This window comes from Mytilus edulis, chromosome 4 (assembly GCF_963676685.1).
Source record: "Mytilus edulis chromosome 4, xbMytEdul2.2, whole genome shotgun sequence".
Classification (NCBI taxonomy): Eukaryota; Metazoa; Mollusca; class Bivalvia; order Mytilida; family Mytilidae; genus Mytilus; species Mytilus edulis.
Window position 1 is genome coordinate 43,943,845 of NC_092347.1, and position 10,241 is coordinate 43,954,085.

Genomic DNA, 10,241 nt, shown 5'->3' on the forward strand with positions numbered 1-10,241 from the left:
ACCCTGTCTTTGAAAATATTTTACTAATTCATACTCTTTTTTTTTCTTTCAGATGCCTGGGGAATGCATATAGAAGAAGAACATTGAAAGTTGAGTATATTTTTCTTTACATAGGACCCTGCTCTGTCTTTGAAACTATTTTACAGTTTCTACAGTACTTTAAATTTATTACATTTAGTCGATGGGAAATAACTCTGACCACATGATGTTTATTTTTATTTTTGTGGGATAAACAGTAAATTGACTGGTTCTTCCAGATTAATTAGTAATCTTTATTTCAATTGATAAAGGAGTAGGTCCGGTAAGGGCTGATTTTGGCCCCAAATTTCAGTTTCACCTAACGAGATATTTAGGACACTTTTTTAACACTTAAGTGTCTATTTTAATTGATTCGATTAGTTTATGCTAAAGATTTTAACTGATTCAGTCATTAAAAACGCTCCTATTGAAGCTTATATATGAAAAATCTATCAAATATGCCAAAAAATGTCACTTTTCAAATGGTTTTTGTCAAAAATGAAAGTGGCCACATCCGTGTTCATCCTCAACTTTTATATATGTTATGTATTATCATCAAATACAACTTACATTTCAATATTATGAATGAACACGAATGCGGCCACTTTCATTTCAGACGGAAACCGTCTAAAATTTAAGTAAAATGCTATAATTGTGAAGATTTCAGTAATTTAGCATGACTTTATAATACTAGTACTCGATATATGTGCATTGTATTGTCAAAAACAGCACATATTTATGTAGCAGAAGCATTCTACTTTCCAAAAAATAGCTAAAAGATTACATTTTCACAATTTTGCAAAACTGCTTAATTGTGGGGCCAAAAAGGGGTCTTACTGAACCTACTACTTTGATATAGCTAGATACTGTAAATTCAGATATTATTGCATGCATTCATTTTTTTCTTTACATAGGCCCCTCCCTGTCTTTGAAAATATTTTACTAATTCATACTTTTTTTTTTCTCTTTCAGATGCCTGGGGAACGTGTACAGAAGAAGAACACTGAAAGTTGAGTATATTTTTCTTTACATAGGCCCCTACCCTGTCTTTGAAACTATTTTACTAATTCATACTCTATTCTTTTCTTTCAGATGCCTGGGGAACGCATACAGAAGAAGAACATTGAAAGTTGAGTACATTTTTCTTTACATAGGCCCCTACCCTGTCTTTGAAACTATTTTACTAATTCATACTCTTTATTTTTCTTTCAGATGCTGGAAGGGAACTGTACAGAAGAAGAACATTGAAAGTTGAGTATATTTTTCTTTACATAGGCCCTACCCTCTCTTTGAAGCTATTTTACTAATTCATACTCTTTTTTTTTTCTTTCAGATGCCTGGGGAATGCGTACAGAAGAAGAACATTGAAAGTTGAGTATATATTTCTTTACATAGGCCCCTACCCTGTAAGAAACTATTTTACTAATTCATACTCTTTATTTTTCTTTCAGATGCCGAATGGGAACCGTACAGAAGAAGAACATTGAAAGTTGAGTATATTTTTCTTTACATAGGCCCCTACCCTGTCTTTGAAACTATTTTACTAATTCATACTCTATTCTTTTCTTTCAGATGCCTGGGGAACGCATACAGAAGAAGAACATTGAAAGTTGAGTATATTTTTCTTTACATAGGCCCCTACCCTCTCTCTGAAACTATTTTACTAATTCATACTCGATTCTTTTCTTTCAGATGCCTGGGGAATGCATACAGAAGAAGAAAATTGAAAGTTGAGTATATTTTTCTTTACATAGGCCCCTACCCTGTCTTTGAAACTATTTTACTAATTCATACTCTATTCTTTTCTTTCAGATGCCTGGGGAATGCTTACAGAAGAAGAACATTGAAAGTTGAGTATATTTTTCTTTACATAGGCCCCTACCCTGTCTTTGAAACTATTTTACTAATTCATACTCTTTATTTTTCTTTCAGATGCCTGGGGAATGCCTACAGAAGAAGAACATTGAAAGTTGAGTATATTTTTCTTTACATAGGCCCCTACCCTGTCTTTGAAACTATTTTACTAATTCATACTCTTTATTTTTCTTTCAGATGCTGGAAGGGAACTGTACAGAAGAAGAAAATTGAAAGTTGAGTATATTTTTCTTTACATAGGCCCTACCCTCTCTTTGAATCTATTTTACTAATTCATACTCTTTTTTTTTCTTTCAGATGCCTGGGGAATGCGTACAGAAGAAGAACATTGAAAGTTGGGTATATTTTTCTTTACATAGGCCCCTACCCTGTAAGAAACTATTTTACTAATTTATACTCTTTATTTTTCTTTCAGATGCCGAATTGGAACCGTACAGAAGAAGAACATTGAAAGTTGAGTATATTTTTCTTTACATAGGCCCCTACCCTGTCTTTGAAACTATTTTACTAATTCATACTCTTTTTTTCTCATTCAGATGCCTGGGGAACGCCTACAGAAGAAGAACATTGAAAGTTGAGTATATTTTTTCTTTAAATAGCCCATACCCTGTCTTTGAAACTATTTTACAGTTTCTACGGTACTTTTAATTTTTTACATTTAGTCAATGGGAGATAACTCTGACCACATGATGTTTATTTTTATTTTTGTGGGATAAACAGTAAATTGACTGATTCTTCCAGATTAATTAGTAATCTTTATTTCAATTGATAAATTTGATATAGCTAGATACTGTAAATTCAGATATTATTGCATGCATTCATTTTTTTCTTTACATAGGCCCCTACCTGTCTTTGAAAATATTTTTACTAATTCATACTCTTTTTTTTTCTTTCAGATGCCTGGGGAAGATGTACAGAAGAAGAACATTGAAAGTTGAGTATATTTTTCTTTACATAGGCCCCTACCCTGTCTTTGAAACTATTTTACTAATTCATACTCTTTTTTTTTTCTTTCAGATGCCTGGAGAATGCGTACAGAAGAAGAACATTGAAAGTTGAGTATAAATTTGATATAGCTAGATACTGTAAATTCCGATATTATTGCAAGCATTCATTATTGTGATTTTTGAAGATTTGACAAAAATGCAAGATTAATTATTGCAATTCATACTGATTTTCGTATCAGATATCAGAATGCAAGTTCTTATTATTGCTTTACTCACTAAGCCGCATTATTTGCATTAATGAAAATCTTTTAAAAATACTTATCTTACATGTATAACATTGATTACCGGTAAAGTAAAGCAAATTTATAGTTGCTGCATCTTCAGATCTTAATTATTTCTAATATGTCAGATTTATCCCCCCTATTATTACTTGATAAGCCCCAAAATAAGAAAACAACTGATATTTAATGCCAATGTAATTTCTTTTACAGGTAATAATATTAAAGAATACAGTTACAGTGAACCACAGACTGAAAAATCTTGTTGTGAATCTAAAATTGCCCACATGAGAACAAAGATGAAAACCTTTGTGGCTTCAGGAAAAAACATGATTATAACTGCCAAAGATATAAAAGTTACTATTGATGATGGGTCAAGTGTTGTTGGTTGTCAGGTAGCATATGTTACAGTTGATAGATCAAAACAATCATTAAAATCCCACAAATGGGACATTCATACCTGCCAACTTTTTCTAATGCCAATAGAAGTTTTGCGTGCTTGATGGCTCTTACAGTCATAAAAAAACCTTCAAAGGGGCCTTCAAATGCATCTCTATGTTGTGTTTTGGCTTCTTCATACTTTTTAAAGCCTATAGACATTGTAAAATTAACTGTTTTGTTTAGAATTGGGACAAAATTCCTCTTTAAAAAAAATTCGTTTGGGAGCTTTCATGGGGAAATCCCCTGCAAATAGTGACAGTTGGCAGGTATGGACATGTTTAATGTTATGGATTTATGTTTCCTTCAATTTGCTAAAAAGTAATGCCAGGTGGTTCACAATGATAAAATTTTGTATGTGGATGCTTAATGTTACGTAACAGTACATTTCAATGTTTATTTTGAGGCTCTATAGAAACTTCCTGCAACTTGGAATTAATTAGTACTGTTTAATGTAAGTTTTTTTACTTAACCCTATCCTCCATGGATTTTTTTTTAATATACTTGATTCGCATAGGATTTTTTTCAGTTAAAAAAAATCATCAGTTTTAAAGTGTTTATGCATTGTGAAAACCAATATTTCATCAATGAAATTCAAGTCAGATAATTCTCATGAATCTCCTTTTCATATTAGATACAATTTTTTTTAAGTCTGATGCAGACATTTTATAGTCAAAGCATTTCAACTGAGGTACTACACAGGCGTCAACAGGCGTCATTAGGGAGGAAAGGGTTAACTAGTTTTGTTTGTTTTGTTAAGTTGCATCTAAGTTTAGTAAATTTAAATAATATACTCATATTGTTTTGTCAAGTTGTTCAATGGGGCAGAATTTTTTGTGCTTGTACAGTTACAAAAGTACAATATAAATAAAACTGAAACCGTACAATTTTACCTGATACTGAATACATTTTAATGAAAATAACTTTGCAGCATAAATAGAATATATATATCAAAACCATTTTTGAAACTGGCAAATATATATGTGGTTCATAATTATATATAAGCACTAAACGGAACCTAAACAAATGTTATTCATTAAAAGATAGTGATAACAAATCTCAGAATATACAAAGTAATTCCAATTATAAATAGATAACAAATAACAAAGAGTTCACATAAGACATATATAGTATATTTTGGGGAAAAAACTTGATAGCAAAAGAAGACATTAATTATAATTCTAATAAAAACAAACAAAATCTTTTAAGTACAGTTCCACATAAGAATCTTGCAGGGGATGATTCACTTGGGTCATCAGAATTGGATAAAACTTCACATGAAGATGTCATGTCCCAACATAAATCAAATTAGTTTTGAAAAATTGAATGTCAGTTGCATTATATAAGCAACCAAAACAATAAAAAAAGGCCAATTTCCAAAATTTCTATAGAACACCAAACCCCCATTTTTTGGCCCTCATTTTGGAGGATTTGTAACAATTATGACATAAAGTTAAAATATTTATTAAGTTTAAATTTGAATGATTGTAGGATAATTCGGTGGAAGCTGGTTTGATAGAGAAAGCAATTTAAAAAGGGGAGATAATTCTGTTGATTTTTTTATATTTTCCAATTTTTTAACATTTCAGTGGGTAAAAAATGGTAAAACCAAAAGAGAAAGAAAGAAATCGGAAACACAGAGAGGGGTTTAATTATTTGAGTTACTCCTGCAATAAAGTCCTTTATAAATTCTTACTTTTAAGAGAAAATTATTTTAGGGGTAAATATTTTCAAATCTCATTTTTGTTTTAATTAAGATGAATATTTAATATGTGAATAACTTTTTTTAATTCTTTATTTTTTAACAAAAATCCACATGGAATTTTTATTTACACAATCTCAGATTGTTCCTATATGCAATTCGTTGGCATTAATTTCCTTTAATAATCAATTACATACCAGAGCAACTGAAAAAGTACCAATCATTGTCAAAATGTTGTAAAATATTTTTCAAACATGTACAACATGAAAGTTGTATGAAATGTCAATTACCAATAATTTTACTGGTTTTAAGATACTGAACAGAATGACTTAATAATTTGGTCTACAGCATATTTTTTGAAATATTTGTGTAGATTAATCTGAATAATAATGACTTTTCTTTTATTTCAAATTATACCAAGGAGGGTAAAAGAACCAGCAGAAAGTGAAAGACTTGAAGAATTATAGGCAATGTAAGTAGGATTACGGCAGGTGATTTTGCTGTATGTGCTGTTTCCTTTAATTAGTTGGCTACCTCCAACATTCATCTATGTATAGATGGCCTCCATCACAGACCCTTGGAGACGGACAGCTTAGATGTTTCGCTAGTGGCCAAAAACATCTACAAGCTTCTGCTTATGCCTGTAGGTTGCATTTCTGTTAATATTGACAATGCAATTTCCCATAGGAACTCCTTTTACGGCTAAAACTGTACCACTTTTACTATTAAGTTTTGAAAAAATCATATCTAAGAATTGAATGTTCATATGCACTACAATTTTTTTCAAAAGGTCAAAATATAGGGCTGTGCAGCATATTTTCAATGTTTATATGCCCTGTACTTCTCAGAGTTTAATTTTTGTTTGTTTGCTTAACTACCCCTCCCTTGACAGTCAGGTTACCATAAATTTCAATATAAACAATACGCACATGTATATTACCTGGTAACAATTCCAAAGTTATGTCTCTGTGAGATGCAACAAAGAGAGCATAACTGAGAGCCAGTATGTTAACAAAGATTTATTTTCTATGAATATTCTAGATCTCCCCAAAAGAGGTGTGGTTAGAGAAACAGCTGTATTTACAAAGTGCAATCTGTAGAAAGAGAACGATGTCATGCTGAAGTATTTCTGGAGATCATCTGGTTTTATCTTTTGGAAGCAGTTCACATGGAAAGATAATTATGCCAAACAAATGATATGATGATTAATAGAAGTGTGAAGATGACCCCATTACCCCTTGTAAGTACTTAAGTCCTTGAGTACTATGGAGTCATTGTCATTCATTGGATACCAATTTTAGTGGATTTGGTTGGTACAGGTGTGAAATTTAATATTCAACAGCTGAAAATTTTTATAAAGGCTTGAAAGCAGACTTAAGCAAAAGCAAAAAAGAAGTATCCATGAATATGTAAGTTTTCATTAATCCATGAAAATTGGTTCCCACAAAAATAATTGAATCCACAGTAGATTGTTTAACTGATTGTTTCTAACTGACGTCCCTGTTAATTGTGTTTCCTACTGACGTCCTTGTTAATTGGAATTGCATAAAAATAGATAAAAGAGAAAGGAAATGTATTATATACCATGTATACAACAAAGAAACACTTTTATTTTTATGCCCCACCTACAATAGAAGAGTGGCATTATGTTCTTTGGTCTGCGTCCGTTCGTTCAATTGTCCATTCGCCCGTTAATTCATTTTACTGATCTGCTTCAGGTTAAAGTTTTTGGTCTAGGTAGTTTTTGATGAAGTTGAAGTCCATTCAACCTGATCTTAGCGTACATGCTCCATATGATATGATCTTTCTAATTTTAATGCCAAATTTAAGTTTTGAACCCAATTTCATGGTCCACTGAACATAGAAAATGATAGTACGAGTGGGGCATCTGTGTACTTAGGACACACTCTTGTTTTATTGCTGCTCTTCATAATCAAGTTTACAGCAAAAAGTATGTAGTTTTGAGTTGTTAATTTATTAAAAGGGTAATCACTGTAGGCTGATGTTGATAGTTGTAACGATTTTGGATGGTTTATAAGGTTGTATAACATATAGTTTACTTTTTACAAATCAATAGACTGTCATTTATTCTGGATAGATTTTTAAAAATTATTTTGAACATTGTCTAGTTTTCTAACCAGCGCTTCTTTTAAAGGGGAAATTTGGTTTTGCGAAAAAGTACATACAGTTATGTTTGTAATACTACATTTTAAAAGTGCTTATAATTAGAATTGGCACTAGAACACACCGGTGATATCGCAGGTCCATGACTGAATTAAAGTATATAACTATGCGTAAGCCTTATTTTAGTATCATGGTATTGTCATCTGATAAAGTCATGCCGATTATATAAGATACACAGTTTTCTTTGCTTTCAAAATCTTTCTGTTTGAACCCGTCGACCTGGAACTTATCAATTATTGGTAATATTAATTATTTGGAAAACAAAGGGTCCTGGAATGGAGTATTTTTTAATCAACAGCATTGCCCTATATTATTTATAGATAAAGTTGAATTATTTTTTTCGCTGTTTTACGTTATTCCCACTAACAAATTCAAAACTGTACCTTTACTCCTTATTTTAAGTCCAGATTTTTAGTATTCGTATTGTTATCTTAGAAAGTCTTACTGATTAAAATACAACAATAGGGAACAATTTGACAATGATTGAATTTAGTAGTGTCAACCCTGTGATTATAACTTGTGAATATAGCAAGATCCTAAATACACCGTTTGGTGGTGCGCCCGTCAGATGCAGAACCTACAGATAAGGTAATAGGTAACAGGTGAATATAGTTACTATTGGTACCGGTATCGGATTCGACCTGGAACTTGTTAATTATTGGCAATATTAATTATATGGAAAACAAAAGGGTCTGGAGTGGTGTAATCTTTTATCTACACCATTGTCTTATATTAGCTATATATAAAGTTGAATTCTTTGATTTGTCTTTTTTCACCCCATGACGGCTGACAAATTGGATCTCGTTATTTTAGTATTATAAATTTCAGATTGATAATTTTCTAAAATTTCTCTTTTTGTCAGTCTTGGGATAGTGAGAATAACAAGATATTTGAATTTCATTTAAACTCTTGGTCAAGTGCAGACATCGTTTAGTAGCCCATACAACGTTTTCTGCCTTTTATATTTTCCGAGTTTCTTTCTTGATACTCTTAATTTTTCCTGCTGGTCCCGCATTAATTATAGTAAACCTTGTCTATTTTTATTTTTCAGTGCAACGTTTTGGCTTTTTTTAATTTGATGTGTTTTCATGTTCATAATGCCCCTTTACCATCCTCTTGAATTGGGATACAACTTCATGGGGGGTCAAGTTCAATTAACAGCAAGATTCTTTCATTCAATGGGAGATAACTCAGTAAAACCTGTAAATGATTTTTTATGCAATTGAAATTCAAATCATAAACCTATTCCATCTTTCATATTAATTTCACAAAAGATGTTTAATGTCAATTTTCAAATCTTTTCAGGTTCTATGATGATTTTCATGGTGAGGAAATAAGAGTTAGTGGTCTTATAGATCTAATTAATGTAACATAGGTAGGTACCAGTATGTTATTCCTGTTTTGAATAAAACTAGTATTGTAAAAATATTTTAGAATTATTATTTTCATGTGGTCTGAATGTTTATAAGAGTTTGAACAGAAATCTCCTCTTTCATCTATCAGTACAATAATATGTTTGATGTAATTACTTAAAAGTGTGTTGGGTTGCTGTCAACCATATTTTCTCAACATCTATTAGAGTGGGGTGCTCATTTTCGCCACAAGTTTCCATGTTTTCTGCACTTTATGTTTAGGTCTTTATGTTTTTGAAGTATACTGATAATTCTATATGAAAATAACATCAAAAGCAAAATATTCTTAGCTTGAAAACGTGTTTCTTTTAAAAAAATCATCTGAAAAGTTAGATCGAAGGCTGTATAAAAATTCCTGATTTTTTTGTCAAAGTGGGACACATATTCGCCATTTTAACACATCTATTTAAAACCAAATAAATGCAGCTTTAAACAATATTTATCAAATCAATTTCATTATAGATGGATAGCAGACATTTCAAAAGGTGTAAACAACTGAAATTTATAGGGCAATCAGTCAAAGAATTACTAAGAAATATTTCTTTGAAATCATGTTTTTCATTCAGGAAATTGTCCATAATCCTAGTCCGTTTATCGGTCCTTTGCGGTAAGTGCCGAAATTTTGTCTAAATTTAAAAAATAATCGTATTTGTTATAAAAATATAATAAACCGGCATATTCCTTCCATTTCAGACATCCTTTGAAGTTTTTACACCTCAAAATCATAAAACGGCGAAATTGTGTCCCCGGCGAATATGAGCACCCCACTCTACACATTTGTAGACTTTGTATATTTGATATACATGTAATATGTCTGGAACTTATACATGTATCTATTAGTCCCAGAGTATATCAACAATGGTCCTTTCAAACCATTTTGAATAACTAAGCATTTTACATTTTAGGTTAGCATCACAGCTTGTCCATAAGGATTGAGGCTGTGAATGGCCATTGGACAGGACTTTAATGGTGAGAATAAAAACAAAGATTTATGAACTATTCATCCTAGAGAATGTCAATGCCACAGTTTTTATAGATGTAGATCTTACGTTTTAATGTTTTCTTTAGTTAATTGAATGTATACTCTCGAAGGGACATAAAAATTTAGGAAATCTTATTTTTTTCGTTATCTTAAATTGTCACCATGTATTAGAATAAAGAGATGTGTTATGATTTCCAATAAGACATTTATCAACCAGAGAACAAATGTTATAAATGAAAGCAAACTGAAGATCAGCATATGTCAACAATGAGTAAAACATATACTGTAAACCATAAACTTCCCAAACATCACCAATTGTGAAATAATTCAAAAGAAAATCTTATCTAAAGGCCTGATTTATGATTAAACAATGAAGGAAAATAATTATCTTGGACATGGACCAAA

At 31.2% G+C, this 10,241-nt stretch overlaps 1 long non-coding RNA gene across 1 annotated transcript; it reads left to right on the forward strand.

Annotated features, from left to right (window-relative positions):
- Positions 1-6,517: 6,517 nt before the first annotated feature.
- Positions 6,518-10,005, forward strand: LOC139519740 (uncharacterized). Its single transcript, XR_011663663.1, has 3 exons — positions 6,518-6,577; positions 8,748-8,817; positions 9,760-10,005. It is a non-coding gene; the product is annotated as an uncharacterized lncRNA (long non-coding RNA).
- Positions 10,006-10,241: the final 236 nt, after the last annotated feature.